Consider the following 14,505-nt stretch of genomic DNA (forward strand, 5'->3'; position numbering starts at 1 on the left):
GTGGATGGGCAGTCAGTGCTTGGAGAATCCAGGGATGGACCATGTGGCTCCTCAGCAGCTCCTGGCAGTGGGAAGCATTCAGTGGGGAGGAGTGAGATATGCAGGGCAGGAGGGCAGTGGAAATTGTGGGACGGGACAGGAAGGCAGTAAGTTTGGGCAGTTCACCAGGAGATGTGGTAGGAAAGTGGAGGACAGAGAAGGGCGGAGCTGGGGAGGGCCCTGCGGTCACCGGGAGAGGGTGGCAGGAACAGAGCAGCTGCTGCAGGAGAGGAAGGTGGGGTAGGGAGGAAGGCAAACATTGCACTGACCTGTTCCCTGTGGGGCAGCAGCAGGCAAAGGGCTCTGTGCAGATTGTGAGATGCAAAGCTGTGTTTTGTGTCAGGTACAAACAGGCAACGTGTGTGGACCCCGACAATGAGAGAGCTGGGAATTCTAATAATAACTGAGGAAAATAAAGCATAGAAAAAGGTCTTTCAACCTATCTTTTGTTTGCAATTAACCCTAGTTGATTTAGGAGCACTGGAATTAAGGTGTTAAAGATGTTGCTTTTTGCTTGCATTTAACCCATAAAAAAGCTCTGCAATAATAACCTTTTGAAGTATAATTTTAGAATATTACTTGTATCCTTGAAACTATAGCTTTGGAATATATATAAAGGAAATATGCTTACCTCACGCCTTATTGAAGCAGAGAAAAACAGCTTGAGAAAGGAAGATGAACATCACCTCAAGGGTTTATGGTTTTGACCAAAAGGAAGCTGGACATCACTGTTATGAGATTTATAGTCTCTGCAATTAAAAGGTGGACACACATCTGGGGAGCTGGACCCCACCAGATGGGAGTCTTCTTTCGGAAACTGGACCGTCACCATCTGGGGATACTCCTTTGAGATACATACTGAGAAATTAAAATCACAATAGTGTATAGAATTGTGATGTAATAATTTGGAATTAAAATTCCTGATGAGTAAAAGATTGGAAATAGAAACTGCTGAAAAAAACTGAGAGGTACCCCTATAAATAGCTGTAACCATCAATTATCAATGTGCAGTTGGAGGGAAAACTTCCTCCACTGTACCCAGCGCTGTATTGCACATACTTTACCATATTAAATAATAAATTGATTGCTGCTTGAATATTGGCCTAGTCAAGCTTCTTGTTCATAACAAGATCAACAGCACTTCCTGGTCCCTCTTGCTCCTTTGGGATCCATGTCCTAAAGCGGCTCCTGCCAGGTCAGGGACATGAAGGAGAAAGTGCCCAGATCACCAGGAGCTCCCCATTCCTGTCCTGCTGGCTCCTCTCTGTGCCCAATTCTGCTGTTGCTTCTCAAGGCTCGGTGCCGTCCCGGGGGAGTCGGAAATGGTTTTACAAATTTGTCTCTGTTAGATTTCCACACCCCTGGAGTAAATGAACTTGATTTTTTTCCCCTAAAAATCAAGTGATTTTTTTTCTTTGTTGTGAGAAACGATGCGTCTGTTCTTAAAATTTTAAAAATTTATTAAACTACAACAAGGACAGAGTAAGGTCCAGATGCACGGCCAGAGGCTCACTGCCCAAAATAGTAACAGGATTTACAGACTCTTGGTAATCCAGCCCCCACATTCAGACACATTCCGCTTTTCCAACACAGCTCCTCCTCCGTCCCGCCTTCCCGGAGCTTGTGCAGCGCTTCGGGCTTCGGCTGCCCACAATGGTCAGAGATCAGCATTACAACTCTCAACATGAATAGAGTACTTATGTTAGAAAAACTCCAAATCTTAACAGAGCTTCTTTGAACATTATAACACATAAAATATTAATTCAACATTTGCGAGAGTCAATCACCATAGCACCTGTTTATAAGAGTTGTGAATGACTCTTCATTTCCCCCTACTTAGAATCACGCCTTCCCAGGAGAGTGTCCCATTCTTCAACTTCCTTCCCTGACAGGTTTCTATTATACCTCTTTTCTCTTCCCTGAGGGGTCAGTGTCCCTCCAGCAGCAGAGGGATGCTGGTGGTGCTGCTGGCACTGGAATGCTGCTGGCCGTGCTGCTAGCACTGCTGAAGCATCTGGGTGGTTGTCAGAAAATGCTCCCATTCTGTGAAGAGCTCCAGAACCATTGCCAAAACTACCCCTGGGCTCATGGGATCACCCCTGAGCTATAGATTCCCATTCCTGTCATTCCAGTGCAGACTCACACAGCCCAAGGGCAGGACAGCACTCAGTTGCTTGCAGCCAGGCTATCAGCACTTGGAGCCCACCCTGATTACTGCCAATCCCCTTGATGATGCAGTGAAAGCTATCAGGAACCAGGGTGCTGTGAACTCCCTGCCAGCCCTTCACCAGAGGTGCTCCTGCTCCTCCTCAGTCCTGGGAACACTTGGGGTTATTTTTGTGGTTGTCTAATCCCAGACTGTCTCTTTGGCAGTGGGGACACCTTCCACTATCCCATGCTGCTCCAAATCCATGTCAGTCTGGCCTTGGACACTTCCAGTGATCCAGGGGCAGCTGCAACCTCTCTGGGCCATACATGGCAGGGCCGCGGCACCCTCACAGGGAAGGATTTCTTCCCAATATCCTATCTGACCCCACCCTCTGTCAGTGGGAAGCCATTCCCCCTTGTCCTGTCACTCCGTGCCCTTGTCCAAAGTCCCTCTCCACCTCTCCTGGAGCCCGATCAGCTCCTGGATCATGAAGTGTTTGCCCTTGAAAGGACTGGGCTGGTGAGGGGATGTGAGATTCCATAGCTGGGGACACAAACACGGTGTCAGCAGGGAAGAGAGGTCACAGTTCTGGTCCCAGGGCCAGCAGTTTGCAGCAGGAGCATCCCAGATCCCTGAGGCACATGTCAGCCTGGGTGGGAATCATATCACCTCAGCTTTCCAGCAATTCCTTGGAATTCACTGTAGGCTGCTGTCTGACTGGAAAGGGAGTGCAGAGGATGACTCAAAGGAAACCTGCAACTTTCTAAGGATTAAAGCCAAGAGAGCAGCATGGATTTGCCTCTTCCTAGAAGAAATGCCATTGCTGAAATCCTAGATCATCCCTCTGCCTTGTGCCAGTGCTCCAGCTCATTCACAGAATTTATTATTGCAAGAATCCTCTTGGAAAGGGAATGGTGAAGGTCCGGTACCACTGAAATTTCAGTATACTATTGCAGTGTGTCGCAATATCCTGTTTTACCCATCCCAGTCCTTTCCCAGGTGTGGCAATATCTTCTTCCTTCCCCTCCCCTTCCCTCCTGCTAAGTGCTGTCCCTTGTTTTGCGGAGAAAAGAAGAAACCTCACGACTTTGTAAAAGTTGTAAAGCCCGGTATGCCTTTATTACAACGGGCGCTGGACTGAAGTCCCCCAACAATGCATGCGTACTTCTGAAGATCTCGAGTCTTCTTTTATCCCCCTTCCAAATGCATATGCATACAGTTTTACAATAAGTTCATACATATTAATTCCGTGTGACATTTAGCACCAGTTCTTCTTTATCAAAGGAATTTCTAAGTCGGGGGCAAATTGACCTTGTGGTCTTTTCTGTTTTTCTTTCTCTGTCTCCTTGCTGTCTCGGCATGCGAGTTCTTCCTCAGCTTTGGCCTCACAGACTTTTCACCTCTCTTAGACACTTCACCTAATTCAGAATGGATCTTTACTCTGTCTCATTCCCCCCTTTCCTAGGAAATAAGTAAATTCTTTTACTTAATGAAAACCTTCACAACAGTAAGTGTCTTTTAGTGCTTCACCATGTGCTTTTGACAAAGATGTTAATATAGCTATTCGTTGTAGCATTCTCCAGTTCCAAATTAACAATATAATAGATAATCCTAAACTTACCCCAACTAATAGTAGTAAAACTACAATGGGGTGGCACAACTTATTAAAGATTCCATTTGTAGTTGGTGACCACCCAAAGATCACATCCAATAATCTTAACAAAATTACATATACAGAGATTAGAATGGTTTCTACTAGACAGAATAACATCATTGCTATCAATTTGTACAGCAGCACAAGCAGTTCTCAAGCATACCCCTTTTCCAGTATATACGAGCACAGTTTTCTGGTCAGTGACTGGATGAATTTCGAAGTGACAAATACTCTGTTCAGTGTCCAAACACACATCCTGAGCATTAATAGTATTGCTTTCACAAATGAATCCCATCTGTTCTCTAGCAGTGCAGGATTCTAAGTTTACTGTCTGCCACTTCCCATTCCTCTTTCGTGCCCACACTCTATGTTCTGAAGGATAGAGTATTGTTTTTTCAGGGTTTAATCCTAGAGCAACGATGGGATGGATAACAAACAGTGGCATTATGTATGGTAAGTACAAAGGCAGTTGCCACATTAGAAACAGGATCATAGGTGAAATTCACCATAGGCCGCCAGGTTTGAAACTTCCTTTCAACATCAATTGCATTATCCCACACAATTTCTTGAATTTCAGCTGGAAAATTACCTTCACCCCTTTCCCATATGATCAGAGCTGCTGTTGCTTGTATCCATAACTGTGCTTGTATACAACTGAAAGCTAAAGACACATTATCTTGTACTATACTAAGTGCTTCTACTATCAACTTGTGGTCTTGGTCCTCGGCCTTTTCATACTTCCTTACTTTGGCAGTACTTTTGAAATCTGTCACTGGCTAGTTCCTAATGCCAATAGAGATTACTATAAAGGCTGCTTCAATTTTGTTAGGCTACCTGCTGCAGTGGCCAGTTTATTCACCAGTATTTCTGAATCAATTCCATTTAAAACTCCTAATCTTGTCCCTAATATGCCAGTTAGATGTTCGTTATGGGGAACAGGAACTGCTTTCTGTCCATGACCATCCCTCCCTGCCAGAGGGATGTGCTGGGCTCACACTGCAAATTCAGACACACTTCACAAGTGTATCTGACAGAGGTTTAGGTCATATTTGAGGCAGATGTTTGTTCTGAAATGTAGAGACCTCAGGAATCTCCTTCCCCCTCCAAAGCACCTGATTTCCCAGATGTGTGGCAAGCAGGAATGTCTCTCCTGGTCTAGAAACCTCACCCACCTTGCCCCTAGCTTCAGGTCCAAGCCTCAAGTAAATAATGAAGGGGAAGTCTGAGAGAAGAGCCTAAATTTATTGCAGTGCTTCAGAAGAAACTGGGATCAGGTTTCTCTACTTGAAACACTCAGCACAAAAGTGATGCTCAAAATCCTACAGCCTGCTGCTGAGCTCTGAGGGGAGGGGTCTCTCTCTCTACCTCTTTTAAGCAGAATCCAACTGCCTCAGACTGGGACAATCACTGATCCAAATCTCAGTAGGAAAAGGGATAGCTATAAATAAAGAAAATCACCTTAATAGCTGTTGTTCAGTCACATTCTTTACTACGTTAGGTTCAAGTTTGGAGTTTGGGTAGAGTCTGAACTAGTATGGGGTGTATAAGGCCCTGCTGTGGTAAAGAGTGCAGTGTCCACTTTGAATTCAAATGAAAGTCTGATAGTAATTCGAGCTCAAAGGCAGGTCACTTCTATAGGCTGTATCAAGGTGAAATTACACCAACAGTCTGATTCACTTAGGTTATCACAGACTTCCTGGTGTTCATATACACCGGGGGAGGTTCAGACACTGGTTTCTCATAAGCTACCCTATTGATGACCTGGCACCCTACTTTGATTTCTTCTCCTCTGATTCCTTGAAGAGTCCACAGTTCCTGTTCTTGCCATTCTTGCTCCTCACATACCTGATTCTCGTGGATTACTACAGTAGATATGTTTAAATCTTTTACCTCAGAAGGTTTTCCTATGGATCCAGTATACTGATTAAATGTCAGGGACCAAGGCCATTTAGCATTACTTTGAACAGAGGTACTCTCAAGTTCTGAAACTTCAGTTATGATTACACACAATACAATTCTACAAACTAAAATATGAGCTACTCCCGACCGCAATATACTCATTTTGCCCGAGTAAGTTTTAATCTCAGTTCATTGTCTCCTGGCGTCACTCCTTAAGGGGTTTCTGGGCCTTCTTCACCCGAGAGTGATGGATCCAGGCATTCTGCTCCTTGATTTTGATTGCAGTGAAGGTGGTGAGAAGTACTCGCAGTGGTCTGTCCCAGTGTGGTTCCGAAGTCTTCTCTGTAAGAGACTTAACACATACATCATCCCCAGGCTATCTAACTGGCTGTCTAACTCCCTGCTCCGAGTTCCAGCCACATGTTTCTCAATTACTCTGAGCTGTTTGCTTAATGCCACCATGTAGGTGGACATTCTGGCCCTTTGTATTCTATATGGTCTTCTATAAGGCGTTCCAAAAGGACTCAGCATTCCTTTAGCTCAAGGTTTAGTTTGAATTTGCAATATTGCTAGTGGAAGAGCTTGGGCTAGGGTAGATTAACTTCTTGCCCCAGTCTTATTCATTCTCTCCACCTGGCCGCTTGATTGGGGGTGGTATGGGGTGTGAAGTTCCTAATCTATGCCCAGATGGCTACTAATCTGTTGCACTATTTTGGAAATGAAATGTGATTCTTTATCTGAGGATATCGTGGCTGGAACTCTGAAGCGTGGTATTATTTCTTGTAAAAATAATCTGGTCACCTCTTGAGCTTTGACAGTTCTGGTGGGGAATGTTTCTGGCCACTCTGAAAATGTATCTATAAATACCAGTAAATACTGATACCCCCCCCCCCCCTTTCCTTGGGAGTTCTGAAAAGTTAATTTGCCACTGCTGTACAGGCCCATGGCCTCTCCCAGTCTGACCGAGTTTTGGCCGGGGGGTATTTTGGGGTTAGTCTGGAGGCAAGGATCACATTGTCGGCTTACCTGAGTGATAGTGGCATATAAATTCCTGACAACGATACAACGATTGTTTCAATCAGATGTGTGTTCTAGAAAGCCTGTGGAAATTACTGCTTCAAAGTCAATACTTCATTTCAATGCACTCTGTATCACTCGCAGCCTTGGTCATTTTGAGAAAGGAGCCACACTCTATAAAAGGCTTTTAAGTAGTTAGGCCCTAGTGTGTTTTCTAGTGCCCTTCCTTCACTAGTAACCACGAAAATGGGAAGGGATTACTAGCTCTCTTTCAATGGTAGCCCACCCCTTGCAGTTGTACGTCTCTTATGGTTAGTATTATTGTATTATGGCTTACCTTCGAGGAAAATCTGTACCTCACCCTTTGCTGCTTTCTTTTCCTCTCCATCCGCCAGCTCATTTCTTTCCTCCAATTTTAAGCTCACTCTCTAGTGTGCCTTAATATGCCTTTTCAGGTAGCTGAACTGCTTCCAGCAGCTGGATTGTCTCTTCTTTCCCTGTGAGGTCAGCAGTCCCCTCTCTTTCCAGATGGCTCCATGTGCATGTATGACTCCAAATGCATTCCTTGAGTCTGTGTAGATGGTTATTCTCCTCCCTTTTGCCCTTTCCAGGGCACGGGTCAGGGCAATTATCTCAGCCTTCTGCGCAGAGGTACCTGTTGGTAAGGGTCCAGACTCGACTACCTCTCTGCAGGTAGTCACTGTGAACTTTGCAATGTCGCTTTCTTGTCAGTGAACTAGGTCTCTGCATCGTCCGGAGGAGTGTCCCTTAAGTCTGGGCGGCTGGAGTAGGTAGCTTCGGTGGTCTCTAGGCAACTATGGTGTACTGCTTCTCCTTGATTCCACTGAGAAAAGAAGCTGGGTTGACAATATTAGTCACCACTATCTCTACATCGTCTTGCTCTACCATGATGGCCTGGCATTTCAGAAACCTCTGTGGTGAGAGCCAGTGGCCACCCTTTACTTCCAGTACTGCGGACACTGTGTGGGACACTAGCACAGTCATTTTTGTCCCAGGGTAAACTTGCGTGCCTCTTGAATATTCAGCACGACTACTGCTACAGCTCTGAGGCAACCTGGCCATCCTTTGGCTGTTGCATCTAGTTGCTTAGAGAAGTAAGCAACTGCCCTTCAGTAAGGGTCCAAGTCCTGAGCCAATATTCCCTGGGCAATTCTTTGCGTGGAAAAATAGAAAGAATGGTTTACTTACATCTGGAAGTTTCAAAGCTGGAGCCGACATGAGGGCACTCTCTCTAGCTGGCGAAAGGCCCATGTGGTGTCTTGTGTCCACTGGAGATCTCTGTTTCCATTGGCAATAAGAGCATAGAGGGGTCTGGCGAACAGTCCATAATTATAAACCCACAGCTGGCACTACCCTACCATGCCTAAGAGGGTTCGGAGTTCTTTCGTTGTCTGGGGTTTCAGGGTTTGGCATATGGCTTCCCTGCCTTAAAGTCTGCTGCTCCGCACTCACTTCTTACTCCAGGTAGATTACCTTCTGTTTCACTACCTGTGCCTTTTTCTTTGAGACTCTGCGTCCTTGGAGTCCTAGGAAATTCAAAAGGCTTACCATCCAGGCTTCTCTCGCTTCCCTCATCCGAGTGGCTACTAGAAGATCGTCCACGTACTGCAACAGCCTCCTTTCCTCTTGTGGAGCTTCCTGGGACTCTGGGTCTTGCAAGCTGTTCTCCAATCGAAGTGGGGAATCTTGAAGCCTTCAGGCACATGGACTATGTGAGCTTGTGTTTGAATGCAAAAATTTTCTGGCTGGCTTCGTGGATAGGGAGGCAAAAGAAGGCATCTCTTAGGCCTAAAACAGTGAACCAGGTTAGCTCAGGTGTTAAACAAGTTAGTAAGGTATATGGATTTGCTACCACAGCAATATATATATAAATTCTGTGTTATCTTATTGACAGCCCTTAGTCCAGTACTATCAATTATTGGGCTGATTCCTTCCTTATCTTCCTTTTGAGGGTACTACTCAGTTCTCACTAGTTGTGTTCTTTCCTTAAACTTGATGCTCATGGGGGAGCATCTTTCAGTCTCCCTGGTACAGCAGAGGCCCATACCCTTGAAAACATTTATTTACTTATTCTAATATCTCCTTACTAATGTCTTTCCTAATTTCAGTGTCTGTTAATGTTAAGCCTAACATCTTTATATCATTTGCCTCCAGAGTAACCTTTCTCATTTGAGAATGTTTAGCAAATTGAGCGAATTGTACAAAAGCTTTTAGGTACACATAGTACACATATTACTTTAAAGGTTTGCACAAGTATGCCTTCTCAAACTGGCCAGTTGTTCAGTTGTTCCCCACACTGCAACATAAACATTCTCCACAGGTACTAAAGCTTTATTTAAAACTGGATATATGGCCCTTGTGTCAACAAAAATTCTTCCCTTTTGGGGAGGTCATCTTTACCCTTCCTCCCTTACCTTGGGAGGAGCCTTTAGCAAATCATATGCACTCATTTTGTGAACTGTGATTGCTTTGCATTTCAGCATGATAATCCTTGCCTGATTTCATACGTTGCTATCTTATGCTGCATGCTGAACAACATGTTTGATTTGCTTTCTCTTTGCCTTGCTTTCCTTTTTCAAGGGCCAAGACCAGAGGGAGGTCTGATCTTACAGTCTCTTTGCCATTCTGGGTGATTTCTTAAAACACAAAGACATTTCAGCATATAAAACTCTATCCCATTTATCCTCCTATTTTAAAACAGTACTAACAGCAATGAAGTATTATAGATCTTTTTATTTTCTGAGCTGCTCCTACTGGCAGCCTTCTCCCAGTGAGCCCCTCCCAAAAGGGGCTAATTTAGGAACCTCTTTGCTCTGGTCAGTTCTCATTATTTATTTATCCTTGCCCTATCTCGCTTCCACTCAAACCTTTTTACAGACCTTCACAGTAGTTTCTCAACTTTCCTCCTATACACACAGCTCCAGGTGGCAGGTATCAGATGTGGTTCCCACACACAAGTTCTAAGACCTTAGGTTCTGAATCCGCTTGACCAGAAACCTCTAATTTACATGTGCCCTGACACTTATTAGAACAGCAAAACCAGTGTTTCTCATAAACACCGCACTGCAATAATAACTGCACATCCAGCTTTTGCTCACAGGCCATTCCCGTGTTCCCTGGGGAGACGGGGCAGCCAGAGCTGTCCCTGTGCCCAGGGGACAGCCACTGTCACCTCACACAGCATGCTAATCAAAAACGTGACATAGACACTATATTCTGAACAAACAAAATATCAGTCTTTTCTAGTTCTCTTCTTGCACAATCTAATTAAGCCCTGTGTCTACTTAAACTTGTTTTACTGCTTTGCAAAAAGGCTGTGCTAGTCACAGCCGAAACTCTGATATGCCCACAGACACAAACACTCACACTCGCACCCCCCTTTATCTCAAATTTGCTAGAGCCAAGGCTTGAATTGCTGTGAGGGGGGGAATTCTTGGAATTCCTTTATCATAAATAAGCATAAATCACCGTACTATAGTCCTCCTATGTAAAATGCCACTCTTGTTGCAACAAAATCTTAAAATCTCCACAAACACTACTATACAATCTGAGAATCAAATTACCACAATGCAGCGGAAGAAAATCACCACACAAAACCACTGGGAAAGGGCATATTTCTCTAAGTGCTCGCTTTTCTCAACACAACACAGCATACCATAATTCAGCATTTACTCACATCAATTTTCTTGGACACAATCAAAATAACAGCATACAGTCTAGAGATCAAAATCAAACATCCAAGGCAAAGGAACTCTCTGAGCTCATACTCACAGTTAAAATGTACCAGATCTACACAAATCACTACATTTAAACACAATAAATACCATCACTGACATTCTTCCACTCGCTTCTCTGCGGGGCACTTCTGTCCCTGCCCCCACAGCCTGCTGCAGCCGGCGCCTCAGGCCTCACTCGGCTGCTTCAAACACGGGTAGTACTGACCCCCCCACACTGTAGATTTATTCTCTTTTATACACCATACACTTATACACTTGCACGATTAGAAACACAGTGCACCGACCACACACTGCACACATTAACCATACAGCAACACAGTGTCCGGACATCACACACACACAAACAAAACACACACGGGCTCAACAGTTCTGCTCTATCAGAACTATGAACCCCCAACATACATACATGGGTTCACCCGGCTCACCCCCAGAACCGCTTGCGGTCTGCTCTGTCAGGACCCCATCTCTAATACAGCTGCTCCATCAGCTGAACCCAGACATCTCTGGGTAGTTTACTCCCTTGCTCTCCTTTCCCTCCCCCGGGGCCCCTCAGTACATACCGTATCTTCCTCCGCAGGCCAGCAGGTCCTTGTCTGTCCTCGCAGGTGGCAAGTTGAGACGAGCGGAGCCCCACCAGGAAAAAAATCCTAGGGCGCGCCTTGGAGGTCCGTCTATCCCCCCTGCCCCTGTGGGGACAGAGAACTCCTACCTGGCTCGCCATAATGTTTTGCGGAGAAAAGAAGAAACCTCACAACTTTGTAAAAGTTGTAAAGCCCGGTATGCCGCGCGCCATACGCAAGTCCCCCAACAAGGCATGCGTACTTCTGAAGACCTCGAGTCTTCTTTTATCCCCCTTCCAATGCATACAGTTTCACAATAAGTTCATACATATTCATTCCATGTGACATTTAGCACCAGTTCTTCTTTATCAAAGGAATTTCTAAGTCGGGGGCAAATCGACCTTGTGGTCTTTTCTGTTTTTCTTTCTCTGTCTCCTTGCTGTCTCGGCATGCGAGTTCTTCCTTCAGCTTTGGCCTCACTGACTTTTCACCTCTCTCAGACACTTCACCTAATTCAGAATGGATCTTTACTCTGTCTCACCCTCAAGCTTAACATTCCAGAAAGTGTAATTGGCAGAAGTTCAAAACATGCTTCTCAGCCCTCAGGTCATTGGCCTGTCTAGGTGTCATTGTCCCCTGAGACCCTCTCTCTCCCATCTGGATTGGTGGCTCACCTATCCTTTCCCTCCGCCATCCCGGGGGGCTTAAAAGGACATTGAGACCATGTGGTCACGATTCTATGAGAGCTGTTACCAAGATTCAGAGATCTGTGACCCTGGAATAAAACTCTGGATTAAAACCCTCTGGCAGAATCCATCGCCTTTTCCTCTTCACCTCACCTAAGGATTTCCCACCAGAGGTAAACCTGAGTTACTGCCTCCTTGGACTTGTCCCAAGGGCCAGCTGCAATTTCCACCAAGCCAAGGGTATCTCCGAGGTGAAAATACGTCAGTTGCTGCCTCTGGTCAAGCAGCAAGGGCCAGACGAGCCCAGGCAGGTTCCACCCGGTAATATGGGATCATATTCCAGTATACAAGTAGGAAAACGAGGTTTAAAACAGAAATCAAAGTTTAACAGGACACTTGTAGTGCAGGGTCCTAAGGATCCATCCCAGAAATAAAAGGGGGCAAGTTCATGCAGTTCAAAAGACAAGATTTTGGAATTGAAGTTGCTTTGAAGTGAAAGATGCAGCTGAGATGGAGCCCAAGTGCTCTGGGCACAGGTGTGGTTGCTGAGGCTCTCTCCCGTTGCTCATTTCCTGGGCAGAGTGAAGAGCAGCTGAGGAGCAGAGCCCTGAGCCCGTGGCAGGCTCTGAGGCAGCTGCCTGTGTGTGAGAGCCCTGGAGAACACGAGGCAGCACGGAGAGCAGGGGCTGTGGCAGGAGCTGGGACAGAGCCCGCGCCGGACGCTGCTCGGGCTCAGCCCGCGGGCTGCGCTCCCCTTTCCCAAGGGACCATTGCAGGGAACCTCCTGCAGATCCCGGCCCAGGGACAGCAGCTGGAGCCTGGCAGCTGAGGGCAGGGCACTGCGGGCAAGTTCTCCAGGCTGCCAGAGGAAACCAGGTCAGACTCTTCTCTTCCACCTTCATCAGGGCCCCCTCATTGGGTGGAACCTGGTTATTGATTTTGGGGGCAGAATTGAGGTCTGTAGGGAATTAAGAGCTATAAATAGTGTGGGGAAATGGAGGGAATATTGAAACGAGTGTCCTGCTGAAGGAATCCAGCAGCTCAGTGATATCAACTGACGCCTGAGAGTCCAGCTCAGATCCATCCCAAAGCCATTTGCTCTCAGATATCTCCATGGGCAATCCTCTCCTTCTCCAATTCCTTTCCTGCTCCAGCTCTGTCCTGTCCACAGCCAGGAAGGAGGTATCTCCCTGGCTTTTGTGCCAGGCACACAGGACCAGGCTCCCACATCCTCCTTGCCATCTGTCCTGTCCCTCACCCCTCCCTGTGCTGCTCCACATGGAAGCTGTGGGTGGGAAAAGATGGGAAAAGCCATGTTTGGGGGACAGCAGCGTTGCTCTGGTGTGTCTGTTTGTCACCCCTGCAGCTGTGTGAGGGCAGGAGAAGCAGCAGAGGTGTCCCCATGAGCACTTTGTCCCCTGGTATGGAGGGAGCCAGCCCTGCCTGCTGGAGCCAGCCCGGTGGGAAGGCATCCCAGGGGAGCTGGAATGAGGAGAGCCACGACAACTGGAGCCAGTGTGACAGCAGGCAGTGGAGCAAAGTGCCTGTCCCGCTGCTGCTGCTGCTGCTGCTGTGCTTGTGTGGGATGGTGGGAATGGGGCTGTGCTCTGGCTCCTCAGCTTCTGCATCCCCAGGAACCCCATCACCCCCTGTGTGCTCAGCCTGGCCATGGCTGGCTCCACCCTCCTGCTCTCCATCACCCTGGGGATATTTTCTGTCCCAGAGAGCTTCTGCCACCAGCTGGGCTCGTGGGCTGTGACAGCTGGGCTGAAGGTCCCCATCCTCTTGGCTTTCACTGCTGCTGTCTCCTCTCTGACAGCCCTCAGTGCTGTCACAGCTCTGTTTGTCCTCCCGTGTCCTGCTGGCCCTGCCCCTGCTCCCAGTGCTTCCCGGTGCTCCTGTGTGCCCTGCTCTGGCTGCTCTCCTTCCTGCTCACTGCCACCCTCCATTGCTGCCCTTTGGTGCCCATGGCCTTGGTGCTGAGCTGCCCCTTCTCAGTGCTCAGCCTGCCCTGTTCTGCTCTGGCCCTGCTGGCCAGGCTCCTGTGCTGCTCATGGAAACAGCTCCCAGGGAAGCTCTGTGCCCTGCTCCTGCTGCTCCTGTCATCTCCTTCCCCTTCTTCACTGCTGATGTTGGGCACTGGCTCTTGCTGAGGGCGTTTGCCTTCTCTGTCTTTGCCCCCAGCCCCTCTCTCCTGCTCACCTGTGCCCAGAGCAGTGCCCTCCCTCTGATTGACTGCCTGGCTGGGAGCTGTGCAAAGGAATTCTACCCCTCTGGTAGTGCTGCCTTGCAGAGGGATTTTGAGGTTTTTGTGCCAGAGCCAAGGCATAGAGACAACACAGGGGAGTCATCATCAAGTGAAATCATCATGAGAAAGAGTCTGCATAAAAGAGAAGCATAAAATATGCGGAGTTGGAAGGGAGCCACAAGCACCATGAAGTTGAGCTCCTGGCCCTGCACAGGACATCCCAACAATCCCAGCCTGTGCCTGAGAGCATTGTCCAAATGCTCCTTGAGCTCTGTCAGGCTGGTGCTGTGTGCAGCAGGGGAACTCCTGCCTGGGGCTGTTGTGGGTGACACCAGGAATTCTCATGGAATGCTTTGGGTTTTGTCCTGGTTTAGGGTAACTTTGTGAGGAAACCTTCAAATGGGATCACTCTAGAAAACCAACTCAAGCAGCCCCTCCCCCAGCTGGTTCAGGAAAATATTTCCTGAGAGAAAAGTGGAAAAAACTGTTTATTTA

This window comes from Melospiza georgiana, chromosome 6 (genome assembly GCF_028018845.1).
Source record: "Melospiza georgiana isolate bMelGeo1 chromosome 6, bMelGeo1.pri, whole genome shotgun sequence".
Taxonomy (NCBI): domain Eukaryota; kingdom Metazoa; phylum Chordata; class Aves; order Passeriformes; family Passerellidae; genus Melospiza; species Melospiza georgiana.